Here is a 14,755-nt window from a genome sequence, read left to right on the forward strand (position 1 = left end):
AAAAAAAAAAAAAAAAAAAAAAAAGAACAACCAATTTAGTCATTACAGTACCTTGCATAAAGTTTATGAATATAATTTGGAGAATATAATTCATTCCTCAAATTATATTCCTAAACCTTAAATAATGATATTTATGAGAAAAATAACTTCAAATTTGTGAAAAGTATATTGCTTCATCTTTCTCTCTTTAAACTGACAGCTTAATAGATCTAAGTAAGAGAGGCAGCTGGGTGCGGTGGCTCACACCTGTAATCCCAGCACTTTGGGAGGCTGAGGTGGGCAGATCATGAGATCAAGAGATCAAGACCATCCTGGCCAACATGGTGAAACCCCATCTCTACTAAAAATACAAAAATTAGCTGGACGTGGTGGCATGAGCCTGTAGTTGCAGCTACTCAGGAGGCTGAGGCAGAAGAGTCGTGTGAACTTGGGAGGTGGAGGTTCCAGTGAGCCGAGATCGCGCCACTGCACCACTGCACTCTGGCCTGGTGGCAAAGAGAGATTCTGTCTCAAAAGAAACAAACAAACAAACAAAAACAAAACAACAGCAGCTGCTAATAATGGTCTGAGGACCATATGTTGTTCTGCCTTAAGTTCACGGTGCTTACCATTCCTCCATTGGAAGGAAAGCTAAGTCTGAGAAAAGCAAGCCGAAGAAAAGGAATTTCTCTCTGTGTCCCACAGCAGGGCTGGCAAGAGGCGTATGAAGTGCAGGGCACAGGAAACAGTCAGTCTGCCCCTCTCAGGACAGGAGGAGTGTTTGATCACAGACATTGTTTAGAATTATTGGTGCATGTTGATAACAAACAGATTTTTAGTTGTTCTGTTATTGCTTTTAAATTATTTACAGATAATTCACACCTTTATTTTTTATACCTGGGGCAGACCACCCTCACTCTCAGCCCTTAGCAGGCCATATCAGCAGGTCTAATAGGAGCACTCTGCGCTAAGTGGGACTGGGAGAGAGCTCACATGGGATGAATTCTAGGCCTGTCTTACCTTGATAGCTTTAAACATGAAGAGAGAGAGCCTACCAAGAAGGGAAACACACACACACACACACACACACACAAACACACACACACGCACATACAGAGAGAGAGAGAGAGAGAGAGAGAAAGGTGTTGAGGGCAAAAAAGACTATCTTGGTTAGCACAGGACCTGATACATGACCCTGATCTTGGCCCCTTCATTTCTACACCATGTCTACTCTTTTGAGGAGAGTGAGGTACAACTGGGAGCAAGGGGTCCAGGAGAAGCGGAACACAGAGGACTCTGGAGATTTTCCGAAAGACAGTGGGAAGAAGTCTCTGAGTGATTTGAGTACAATATGATTCTCAAACACTGTGTAGGCATTGGTTCATTCTTCACAGGATTTCAGAGATCAATTGCAAATTTGCTCAAGTTTATGGTGGTGAGAATGTGCTTAGTCAACAAAGTGTATCAAATCCTGAGCTGAGGTGAAAGTGGATAGTCAGAACGCCAGTGTGGACCCCAGGGAGGCTGCTAAGAACGTCGTAACCATTTCTCATCTTGGGTCTCCAGAATCACAGATGCACTGATCTGTCTTATCATGGTACCCCTATGCTGAGCATGGCAGAGACAACCAGTGGAGCTAGTGGGCTGCCTGTAATACACTAGAAATCCAACTCATGAGATTTCCATTCTTAAAAACCTTTTTAATGTTCAGCTGTTTTCACATTAGGTTTTCCTAAAGTGACGTACACTCATATACTTGGACCATTCAGTTTCACCAGTGAGTAAGTGAAGCTGTAGTAACCTGCACTTTTCTTGTTTACTTGAGGGAAACTGATGGTCTGGGAAATTGCTCGGTGATTAAGGAAAGGGTATTCTGTCTCCTCCAAAGAAGTGCTCCAACCCTGGGTGAACAAGCGTTGTATCAGAGCTTTTTTTTTAAAAAAATTATTATTATTATACTTTAAGTTCGGGGGTACATGTGCAGAACAAGCAGGTTTGTTACATAGGTATACACGTGCCATGGTGGTTTGCTGCCCCCATCAACCCATCATCTACGTTAGGTATTTCTCTCCCAATGCTCTCCCTCCCCTAACTCCCCACCCTCTGACAAGCCCCGGTGTATGATGCTCTGCTCCCTGTGTCTATGTGTTCTCATTGTTCAACTCCCACTTATGAGTAAGGACATGCGGTGTTTGATTTCCTTTTCTTGTGTTTGCTGAAAATGTGTATCAGAGCTTTTGAACAGTAAGTATGAGTTCCCCACTACTATTTTGGTTTTAGTTAAGAAAATTCAACTAATTCAATAAACATTCACTGAATGGTTATTATGAGCCAGACCGTAGGCCAGGAGCTAGAGTTATGGAAATATGTCTCACAGATGTACACAGTTAACCATATTAGAAGGCAAAAGTCCACCAGTGCAATAAAAAAGGCACAAACAAAAGCTTCTGGATTGAGGGTATGTGTGTGGGGGGGCACATGCATCATTTTCAAGCTCAGGTAATTTATTTGATCTCTCTGTAATCACCCTTATAAATATTCAGGCAAACTTAATGACTTTGGTGAGGCTTACAGCATTACAGGCTCTTAACGAAGTACCGTCCCCTCCTCCTCCTCTGTCCTCCACTCCCACACTGGAGACGTATTGTAGGCAGGGACTGCATGGTGCTTGTCCACCATGTCCTGGATGGTATCTATTCTAGTGCTTTGTTCCAGTTATGCCCAACAAACATATGCTTGGGTGAATAGTTTACTGATTGCGCTTAGGAAAGAGCCAAAAATGAACAATAGAAAGAAGGAAAAGAAAGAAAAAGAGAGAAAAAATTGCTCCAACCACTGTTGATAAAAGACAATCAGGAAGGTAGGGCAAATGGAGGGATTTATGCAGATGGAAAAGACGGGTTCAACAAATTATTAATTCCAAATGAGTGAAGGTCATCAATACTTTTTTCCTGTCTGTGTTTGGCCAGCTGGTATACTGAGCACACACTAATACTAGATAATTAGAAATGACACTTCATAGCAGCACAGCAATTTGAAGCATACACTCTGCCACATTTATCAGTGATACTCCATACCTCTCTTAATTCCTACCTCCTTCTCGTGAGGTACTGAATGAGTATTAGTCATTTGGTGAGATCTCCTAATGTCATCAGATGATCCAAAAAGAATTTGCAAAAGAATTTGAAAAGGGAAAGCTTCAGCCCAATAGTTACTATCATTAAAAAAAAACCCACTATGATAACAGAGTAAATTTGTCTGATTTTACCAGTAGAATCAACTCATTATAGAACAGTCCCGTAATAGACCAAGTATTTCAGTGTTATGTAGACCTATGTGAGAGAATATTACCTGTCTGCCTTCTTTGCAAATATTATGACCACCATCCAAATCCACACCAGCCTGCATTATGTACACCAATCCCTATGAAAAATAAGTCAAAAAACTCCAATCAGAAAGGCAGGATGTAGTTAATCTTTCTCTCTCTACACTAGTATTCTGACTTTTTTGAGGCCAACCTTTAACTCTCTCAAGTGGCATTTTTAGGAAGCTATATAAGCTGATGAAAAAATTGTCTTACTGACAGGACTGGTCCTGAAATTTACTTCTTTTTATTGGGCAGCATTTAGCATCCATTTGGTCTGCAATTCTGGATGAACTCTCTTAATAGCATCCAGATCACTAGTGAGAATATTAAAATAACCCTCCAGTCCTCCCCCACATAGCCCTTTACCCTAGTTCCAACCTTGAGACTGTTGAGACTGTTCACTCCCACCTGCCAGCTATTTTGCACTCCCCTGCTCTGGTGCCTTGAATTATTTATGTATTTGTATCCCTGACTAGAATGTAAATTATTTGGAAGGCAGAGACCACGTTTCATTCACCTTTGTATTTCTTAATTGCCCTTTGCACAAAGGTTTTGAGACATGATAAGCATTTCCTAAATAAATATTCAGTAAAGTAGGCTAAATTATACTGTCAGTGAACATTGGAGTCCCAATTATACAGAATAATGTTCATTGCCTTTCTAAAATTAACCCTAATTCAAGTTGTATATTATAGTTTGATAAACACTCAGAACAAAAATTAATCTGAGATTATAAACATATTGGATATGTCTCTATATATCCCATATTGTTGAATGAGGCTTTCCCTGGTCTAATGCCCATATATTTGAGTTGACTTTAAAGAAGAAGATTTAAAAAAAGAATTAGGCATTTTCAATCTGTACTAACAAGATAACATTAAACTGCTATAAGTATATTTCATTAAGATAGAAGTAAATCCCTAATTAGTTTAAGTCTGTAACATGTTAAACAAATTATAATATTTATATTGTCAGATAATGCCATACTGAAGAAAAATTATCCATGTCAGCCAGATAAAAGTACAGCATATATTACTCAACTTCAGGGATTTAAGATATGAGCGCTAAAATATCCCTTAGCATTATTCAAGTGCAGGAGCCAGAAATTTGAGTGCCTACAGAGGTCAGGCCAGAAACCTAAATTCTTACAGTAGATGGGTAGAATACCATGCAGAGAGGTAGGGCCTTCCTCGCTAAAGGGAACAATGGTGTAAAAGTGTTCCTATTTCTCCACATCCTCTCCAGCATCTGTTGTCTCTAGATTTTTTAATGATCGCCATTCTAACTGGCATGAGATGGTATCTCAATGTAGTTTTGATTTGTGTTTCTCTAATGACCAGTGGTGATGAGCATTTTTTCATGTTTGTTGTCTGTTGTGGGGACCTAGGGGAGGGACAGCAGGGGCTGGACTGGGGAGTTGGGGAGGGTTAACATGGGGAGAAATGCCAGATATAGGTGATGGGAAGGAAGGCAGCAAACGACATTGCCGTGTATGTAACTTTACAACAATCCTGCATGTTCTTCCCATGTACCCCAAAACCTATAATGCAATAAAATACATATATATATATATACACACATATACATATGTGTATATAGAAACAGTGATTGCTAGCTCCAGGTTATGGTTTCCCCATGGAGATAAAGCCTGGATATTGTCACAGAAGAAGAAAAGTTGCAAGCCTAGGCACTTGTGAGACCCATCTTGAGTTTTAAATGGCTGCAAATTCTTTTTTTTTTTTTTGGTCAAAATCAAGTGTAAGCCAAAGAAGTGTAGGTCAGATTTAGTTCCATAGGTCATTAGTTCCCAGATGAGCCAGACAATGTACATGATCTTTAAGGTACCATTTGACCTCAAATTGTGTTGGTACATATTTAGTTAGCAATTTAATATAGTGAGCAAGAATTCTTCCATATTTTCTGCCAGAGGTTGCTTATTTTACAAAATTATCAAGTCATATTTAAACAATACATTACAAGCTATTTTTGGGAAAAGAGAGATATCTACAGAGAACAACTGATAGGTGTAACCATAACTTGGCCAGATCTCAAGCGCCTCCATGGAGTCACTCACAGATTTTCATCTTCACATTTGGTGTGTTTTCTAGGCTAGATCTATTTATCGAGACTGCTAAGTGAGATTTTGAAAAGAAAAAACAAACGAAAATGGAGCCACTTATTCTGACCTCATGTTTTCTTTGGGTGTTTGAGAGGGATGTCACAACTGTAGTACGCAGCTGGAAATGTCTGGTGGCTTTAACACAAAAATTATTAATTTGTCGGGACTTACACATATTCACTTCTCCACACTTATATTGAGCACACTATATCCAAAGGCGGGTGCCAATGAGCAATTAATGTCTCTAAATGCAGTTATATTCTAAAACCATACTGACATGTTAACATTTGGATTGATGTTCAGTATTATGGACACACACACACACACACACACACACACACACACACACACAGTAATAGCAAGTGCTTATGCTGATGTCTTGGAAAATTCGCATGCCAGAATCTAGGGAGGCCAGTTCTAATAGCATAAATTATCTCAAGTGTTATGGATGATTTGATTAGTTGTTAGTTTGAAAAATAGAGAGATGTCAAAAAGCTCTTCAATCTTCCTTCAGATTATGCAAATCATACTTTCTTGACATCTCTTTTACAAGGAAGCAGTCTTTCCTAGCATGCCTACTCTTTCCATAACTTTCCAGTAAATCCAAGTAATTTGATAATTAAATAACTTGATATTCTTTCAGTAAAACAGTCTCTGTGTACTTACTATATAGAAAGCTTTTCACGAGGCAGTGAGAAGAAAGGTTAGATGGAATTTCTATTTCTAGGTCCTTGAGGAATCGCCACACTGTCTTCCACAATGGTTGAACTCATTTACACTCCCGCCAACAGTGTAAAAGTGTTCCTATTTCTCCATATCCTCTCCAGCATCTGTTGTCTCTAGATTTTTGATTTGCATTTCTCTGATGACCAGTGATGATGAGCATTTTTTCATATGTTTGTTGGCCTCATGTATGTCTTCTTTTGTAAAGTATCTGTTCATATCCTTTGCCCACTTTTGAATGGGCTTGTTTGTTTTTTTCTTGTAAATATGTTTTAGTTCTTTGTAAATTCTGGATATCAGCCCTTTGTCAGATGGGTAAACTGCAAAAATTTTTTCCCATTCTGTTAGTTGCCATTTCATGCTAATGACTGTTTCTTTTGCCGTGCAGAAGCTGTGGAGTTTGATTAGGTCCCATTTGTCTATTTTGGCTTTTGTTGCCAATGCTTTTGGTGTTTTGGTCATGAAGTCCTTGCCTACATAGGTGGGTGTTGAACAATGAGAGCACATGGACACAGGGAGGGGAGCGTTACACACTGGGGTCTGTTGGGGGGAAATAGGGAAGCGAAGATGTGGGGTGGGGAGTTGGGGAGAGATGGCAAGGGGAGAGATGCCAGATGTAGGTGATGGGGAGGAAGGCAGCAAATCACACTGCCACGTGTGTACCTATGCAACAATCTTGCATGTTCTTCACATGTACCCCAAAACCTAAAATGCAATAAAACAAATAAATAAAAAAAGAAGTGTTAGATGTGACACGTGCCCTCAAGCACCTTAGAGAGTGAAAGGAGATTCCTAGAATAATGTGCAAGGCCCTTAGCAATCTATATCCTTCTTTATTTAAAAAGCCTACATTATGCCAAATACAGTGGAGAAGATGGCGCTGTTCTTGTCTTTATAGGACATAAAATGCCTCATAAAATTGAACAAATAATAAGGTAAACTCTAGTATACATAAAATTAAACAAATAACACAACAGTTTTCAATTCCATAAAGGGTTACAAGGAAATCTAGAAGTTTGTAAGAGCTTCTTTGTCATCTCTTTAGCCTCTTCTCGTCATTACCTTCTGAAATTTTGTGTTCTGCCAAAATAGAACCGCCGTGGGTCCCTGTACACAACACATTTCATGCCTTGATATCTTTCCATATGTCAATCTCTCTACTTGGGTCCCTCAACTTTCCATGATTTGTCTACCTGTCAACTCTTATTCATCTTTTCAAAGCCATCTGTTTCAGACATCTCTCGTGCAGCACTGCAAAATCTCTCAGCCTCATTTGTCTCTTATTCCAATTACTGCAGCCCCTCCGTGAGGACTTTGACCAGCTTCCTGCACGTGCGTTGTGACAGTGACTTGTCTCACACCCCTCCCTGTGCCTCTCACTTTCCACATTCAGTGCCCACATACTCAAAATGTGCAAATGCCAGGAGTTAATGCTCTGATGGACAAACTCTGGGCAGTGTTAAGAAAGTTTGTATGCCTCCTCAGAGAATCCTCTAAGGAAAAGAGAAAGGAAATAAAAGGAGAAAAGAAGAGTGACCAGAGGAAAGAAGGGAGGGAGGGAGGAGGAAAGAATCAGCAAACATAGGAAGGGGGAAGAAAAAGGATGTGTACATAAATAATGAAGTCAGGCTAAGTCATGGTAGATGCCCTCTGAAAGAGACTAACACAGGATGTATCCTGAGAATTGAGAACAAAATCTAAGAGTGATAATGTGAATCTAGTGTGATAACAGATGTGAGTCAAACATCACAGTAAAATAAGAGTGGTAATCAGTAATTAGTAAGCGTTACTGGGCTGAGTGCAGTGGCTCATGCCTATCATCCTAGAACTTTGGGAGGCCAAGGCAGGATGATCGCTTGAGCCCAGGAGTTTAAGACAGACATAATGAGACCCTGTCTCTACAAAAAATAAATAAATAAATTAGTCGGGCATGGTGGCATGTGCCTGTACTCCCAACTACTCAGGAGGTTGAGGTGGGAGGATTGCTTGAGCCTAGGAGTTTAAAGCTTACAGTAAGCCATGTTCAAACCACTGCACTCCAGCTTGGGTGACAGAGTGAGTAAAACCCTGTCTCAAAAATATATATATAATAAATCTTATTGACTGGCTGGAAATTCTAGGTCTAAGAGAAAAACTATCGTCCTGTGGTGTGAATACATCTAGTGTACCCAGTGGATCACAGAAGAGGGAAGGATAAAGAAGCATCATCAGTTCTTGGGATTTGCACAAAGTGGAGAAATTCTTAATTCCACCTCTTTGGGAGCTCTTTCAAAGATGGCACAGTGGCAGGAGGTCTGAGCCAGTGATAAGAACATGGGGAGTGACAGAAGCTATGTAAGTCTTTATCTCAAGTGATAATACAATGCTATAAAAATGGGGCTAAAACTTCACAATAACCAGCATTTCAATAGGAATTTAAGTAATTTTACTGCACTGGTAAAAAATCTGATTCTCCTTGCATTTTATCAGGTTTGGATTTTGTATTTACATTAAAAAAAAAAAACTCTAGTGTTTTAGTTCTGAGCATCTACAGTGAGTGAAGAAGCTCACTTTTTAAGTGAATTTGTAAAGCGATAAATGTATAATATTTGGAGAAGCCTCTGGCAGTGATTCTCAAACATTATTGATACAATAAACACAAAGGAGATATTGAAGTGCAAACTTCTGAGCCCTAGACTAGTCCTTCTAAATCAGAATTTCAGGGATATGACCTAAGAAACTATATTCTTTTTTTTTTTTTTTTTTCTTGAGACGGAGTTTCACTCTTCTTGCCCAGGCTGGAGTGCAATGGTGCGATCTCGGCTCACTGCAACCTCTGCTTCCCAGGCTCAAGCAATTCTCCAGCCTCTGCCTCCTGAGTAGCTAGGATTACAGCATGCGCCACTATGCCAGGCTAATTTTGTATTTTTAGAAAAGACGGGGTTTCTCCATGTTGGTCAGGCTGGTCTCAAACTCCCGACCTCAGGTGATCCACCCACCTCAGCCTTCCACAGTGCTGGGATTACAGGCGTGAGTCACTGCGGCTACCCTGTATTCTTAATATGTACCTTATGTTATCTTGATAAAATCCTAAATTATTGGAATTTTGAAAAACACTGGCTTAAATAAGCATGCAAAATTAGTGTTAGTCAAAAGTATACATGTATTAGTCTGTTAAAGTAAACATGTGCAAAGACTAACAGTCAATAACTTTTGCCATTCATTATAAGTAAGTGAAATATGTTTTCAAAGAAAGGAAACATCTTTGACTCTAGCATTAGCCTAATCAGAATGTAAGTCTGAAAAAAGTCTCTTTTAATTTAAAATGAAAATTTTAACTTCTCAACCCAAAGCACCATTACTTGGGTTATTATACCGCACAGAAAAAGTCTTCCCCCAAAATAGTAAATAGATACTTACTTGATCCTTCTAGTAGATTCTCCACATATTCCTCCCCACAAGTAAGGCGATTACCTCCAGAAAGTTCAAATTTCCATCCCTGAGAAGGCAAAAGTAGTCTGTATCTTTAAATAACATTTTTTTCCAGTTTCTTCCTGTCAAGAGTTAAAAAAAAGTGTATGACCTTGTTAAATGTGAGTTATTTAATTCATTTACTTGGTTAGTTGTTTTGGCTTGATGATTTGGTTTAGTTTTGGCTTAGGAAGTACATCCTATAAGTGGGATGATTACCCATGCACATTTCTTCTTTAAACAAATGCTGCTCATTCTATTCTACAGAGTTAATCTTTCTTTGTCCTTTTATCCCAATTGTTAAAATGAGAACAAGATAATACTTGAGTATGGATTAATCTATGTAAAGCACTAGCCAAGTGCTAAGTAGTTTTGCTTTTGCTACTTATCTTCAATGAGAAATTATCTTAATGCTCTGTAGGTGACAGTAATTTGTTGAAGTCTGGTGAGAAGTTTAGCACAGTAAACACATGAAAGTGACATGTAACAGGAATAAGCATCATGGCCCATTCCTTACAGATTGAGTATTTGAATTGGATATTTATGTTCAAACTTTCTGAAAATATACTGAAAGTGATTTGACATCAAATTAATATGCTTATTAATTGGCAAATATAGATATTATCTTTAAACTTTTATAAATTTTCATTCTTGATAAAATAACAAGTAGAAATTTAAATATTATTCCTTTTATGCTTCCATTTTATATCTCTCCTTAAATTCTTTATATCTATCTATCTATCCATCTATATCTATCTATCTATCATCTATCACCTATCTTAGAACAGAGACTTGAATGTTGTGGAAACAGGGAAGTACTAAGTACAATAAGACTTTTGCTTCCAAGAGCTACGGTCTTGCTACTCATAGCTGACTTACTTTCAAATTATTTCTTATTTCATAATAGCTACACAAGGTGGATGTACCAAAGACATTCTTTGCCATTTTAGTACAAACTTATTTTTGAACTCCCTTTTCTTATTTACATGACATTGACCAAAATAGATTCTAAGAGTAAATGTACAGTTTTTTGTCAAATTGTTTCCTAATAAAATTAATTTGTAAACTGGAAGCAAAAGAAGAGTGAATGAGAGAGACATCAACGCTATCTGCATTATAAATTCCTAGAGAACACAAGAGAAGTTCTCCTAATTGTATAATCTTATTACTAGAAAGAATTTCTGTCTTGCATTTATGTACTCCTTCTCCCTCATGCCATTTGGAAAACAAAGTATGTACTGCTGCTTCTGGATTAAAAGGAGTAGTTTATATCAGACTAAACTTCTGCTGAAAATAACTATAAAAGCTGAATACAACAGACAACACAGATGTTGAAATCACCAAGCAGCAACTAAAGCAGCTATAATGTGAAGGATCATGACAACGAATAAAAATACGTTTAGACAAGTAAGCCCAACATCTACACATGATTTCCACTGAAGCATTTGATATTCTTAACTTTCATGTGTATAGGGAAAAAGGCCAAGCACAACGTAGCTACTCAAAGACAAACATTCTAAGCAGAGATTCTGGCAGTCTCATTGGGTTGGGCATGTTATCAACTGAATGTTTATGCCTCCCACAAATTTATATGCTGAAGCTCCAACCTTCAATTTAATGGTATTTGGAGGCTGGGCTTTTGAAATGTGGTTAGAGAGAGATTAGGTGATGAGGTTGGGCCCTCCTGATGAGATTAGTAGCCTTATAAGAAGAAAAAGAGAAACATCAATTGCTGTCCACATGCAAGCACTAAGGACCTGCCATGTAAACACATAGCAAGAAGATGACCTACAGAATGAGAGAAAATTTTACAATCTATCCATCTGACAAAGGGTGAATATCCAGAATCTACAAGAAACTTAAATAAATTTACAAGGAAAAAAACAAACAACCACATCAAAAAGTGGGCAAAGGATATGTACACTTCTCAAAATAAGACATTTATGCGGCCAGTAAACATATGAAAAAGGCTCATCATCACTGTTATTAGAGAAATGCAAATCAAAACCACAATGAGATACCACCTCATGCCAGTCAGAATGCTGATCATTAAAGAGTCAGGAAACAACAGATGCTGGAGAGGAAGTGGAGAAATAGGAACGATTTTACACTGTTGGTGAGAGTATAAATTCATTTAACCATTGTGGAGGACAGTGTGGTGATTCCTCAAGGATCTAGAACCAGAAATATCAGTTGACCCAGCAATCCCATTACTGGGTATATACCCAAAGGATTATAAGTCATTCTACTATAAAGACACATGTACACATATGTTTATTGCAGCACTGTTCACAATAGCAAAGACTTGGAACCAACCCAAATGCCCATCAATAATAAACTGAATAAAGAAAATGTGGCACATATACACCACAGAATACAATGCAGCCATAAAAAAGGAAGTGTTCATGTCCTTTTCAGGGACAAGACTGGAGCTGGAAACCATCATTCTCAGCAAACTAACACAGGAATAGAAAACCAAACACCACATGTTCTCACTGATAACTGGGAGTTGAACAATGAGAACACATGAACACAGGGAGGGGAACATCATACACCAGGGCCTGCTGGGAGGTGGCGGTTAGGGGAGGGATAGCACTGGTAGAAATACCTAAAGTAGATGATAGGTTGATGGGTGCAGCAAACCACCATGGCACATATATACCTATGTAACAAACCTGCACGTTCTGCACTTGTATCCCAGAACTTAAAGTATAATTTAAGTTCTTAAAGTATAAGTAAAATTTGCATGGAATTTAAAAATATATATGTAGAGTTAAAACTTATAAAAATGTAATACAAAAGACAAGAGAAAAATGAATGAAGCTATCACGTTCTAGGATTCTAGTGATGCTGGAGAAGTAGTAAAAAATAATAAATTGTATTAACCTACAATGAGTTAAGGATGTATGTAGTGATCTGTTGTGTAACTACTGAAAGGATAAGAAAAAATATAACTAACTGTTTTAATCCATTTTCACACACTGTAATGATACTACCTAAAACTGGGTAAGTTAAGTAAGAGATTTAATAGACTTGCTGTTACACATGGCTGGAGAAACCTCATGAAACTTACAATCATGGTGAAAGGTGAAGGGGAAGCAAGGCATATTTTACAGGGTGGCAGGAGAGAGAGAGTGTGTGTGCAGGGGAAATTGTCAATTTTAAACCATCAGATCTCATGAGAATTCCCTCACTATCTCAAGAACAACATGGGGGAAACTGTCTCCATAATCCAATCATCTCCTATTAGGTCCCTCCCTCAACATGTGGGAGCTTACAATTCAAGATGAGATTTGGATTGGGACACAGAGCCAAACCCTAACCACTTATTGGGAGGAAAGTAGTAGAATAATAAAATTTTTTGATTAGTCAAAAAATAAGGCAATAAAGAAAAAAGGAGTATAAATGTGTTAAATAGAACAAAAAGTAATTGTGTAAATAAACAAACATCAGTAATTATATTAAATGTAAATAGGCTACATACTTCTATTAAGACAACATTTTTAGAGCAGATTGAAAAGCCCCTATAGCTTTATGCTATTTACAAAATGAATACTTTAAAGACAAGAACTTACCTTCCAAGAAAAGAATGAAAAAAAGATATACCATGTACAGACTAACCAAAAAAAGCTGATGTGACAGTACTAATGCAAAATAAAGTACATTTTTAAGGGCAAAAACATTACTAGAGATAATGACCAACATTTCACAAAGACAAAGGGTATATTAATCAATAAGGTATAACAATTTAAACGTTAATGTACCCAATGTTATAGCTTCAAAATATATAGGCAGAAATTAATAAGATTAAAATAAGCAGATACATTTATAGCCGTAACGATTTAACACATTTCTTTCTATGTACAAAGAACAAGCAAACAAAAATAAACTCACTATAAGTATAGATTCTAAAATAATCACAAAACTGACCCAGTTAACATATGTAGAACATTGCGCACAACAACGACAGAATACTCATTTTTTTAAGTACACATTTACCAAAATTTATGTTCTTTCACAAAACCTTCAAGAAATTTCAATGATTTGTGTCATTCAAAAAAATTTCTTTGGCCATAATTGAATTAAACTACAATTTGATCACAAAAAGGCAATTTGAAATTCCCTGCTTGGTTCTTCTTTTTTTTTTTTTGAGACGGAGTTTCACTCTTGTTACCCAGGCTGGAGTGCAATGGCGCGATCTCGGCTCACCGCAACCTCCGCCTCCCGGGTTCAGGCAATTCTCCTGCCCCAGCCTCCTGAGTAGCTGGGATTACAGGCACGCGCCACCATGCCCAGCTAATTTTTTGTAGTTTTAGTAGAGACGGGGTTTCACCATGTTGACCAGGATGGTCTCGATCTCTTGACCTCGTGATCCACCCGCCTCGGCCTCCCAAAGTGCTGGGATTACAGGCTTGAGCCACTGCAACCGGCTCCCTGCTTGGTTCTTAAATAACGTACCATTAAGTAATTTGTGGGAAAAAGAGGAAATAAGAACTTTTTAGCTAAAAAACAATAAAGACTTGTGTATGTGATACTTACGTGACATGGATAAAACAGTGCTAAGGGACATGTATACAGGATTAAATGCATATATTTGAAAAAAAGTCTCAAAATCATTCTAAGCCTTTTTTAATTTTAATTTTTATTTTTTTTAAGAGATAGGTTCTTACACTGTCATCTAACCTGGAGTGCAGTGGTATGATCATAGCTCACTGGAACCTCAGATTCTTGAGCTCAAGACATTCTCCTGCCTCAGTGTCTCAAGTAGCTAGGACTATAGGCATGTGCCACCATGCCTAGCCCAAGCTTCTGTCTAAAGAGACTTGGAAACAAAATAAAGACAATTTAACCCAAAGAAAGAAAAAAGAAGAAAGATAAGAATAGAAATAAAGTAGAAAACACACATATAATAGAGAAGATAATTTGAGCCAAACATTTACCCTTTGCAAAGATTAATCGTACCATCAACAATCCATGAATAAAATGAATCAAAAACAAATTGAAGGAATACAAGAAATTATCAGTAAAAGAAATGGCAAGAAGGGCGTCACTATCGATGCTACAGAGTTTAAAAGGATAATAAAAAGATATGAGAAACTTTATAAGAATATTTAACA

The 14,755-nt window shown here is 37.8% G+C and overlaps 1 long non-coding RNA gene across 1 annotated transcript in view; it reads right to left on the bottom strand.

Annotated features, from left to right (window-relative positions):
• The window catches only part of LOC119470900, a 47,175-nt gene extending 37,506 nt beyond the window's left edge, over positions 1 to 9,669 (bottom strand). The window contains exons 1-2 of the long non-coding RNA XR_005199878.1: positions 9,588 to 9,669; positions 3,331 to 3,402 (exon numbers count right to left, since the gene is read on the bottom strand). This is a non-coding gene — a long non-coding RNA (uncharacterized LOC119470900). The remainder of the gene's footprint in view (positions 1 to 3,330; positions 3,403 to 9,587) is intronic.
• Positions 9,670 to 14,755: the final 5,086 nt, after the last annotated feature.

Source organism: Cebus imitator, unplaced genomic scaffold (genome assembly GCF_001604975.1).
Source record: "Cebus imitator isolate Cc_AM_T3 unplaced genomic scaffold, Cebus_imitator-1.0 Scaffold43, whole genome shotgun sequence".
NCBI classification, from domain to species: Eukaryota; Metazoa; Chordata; class Mammalia; order Primates; family Cebidae; genus Cebus; species Cebus imitator.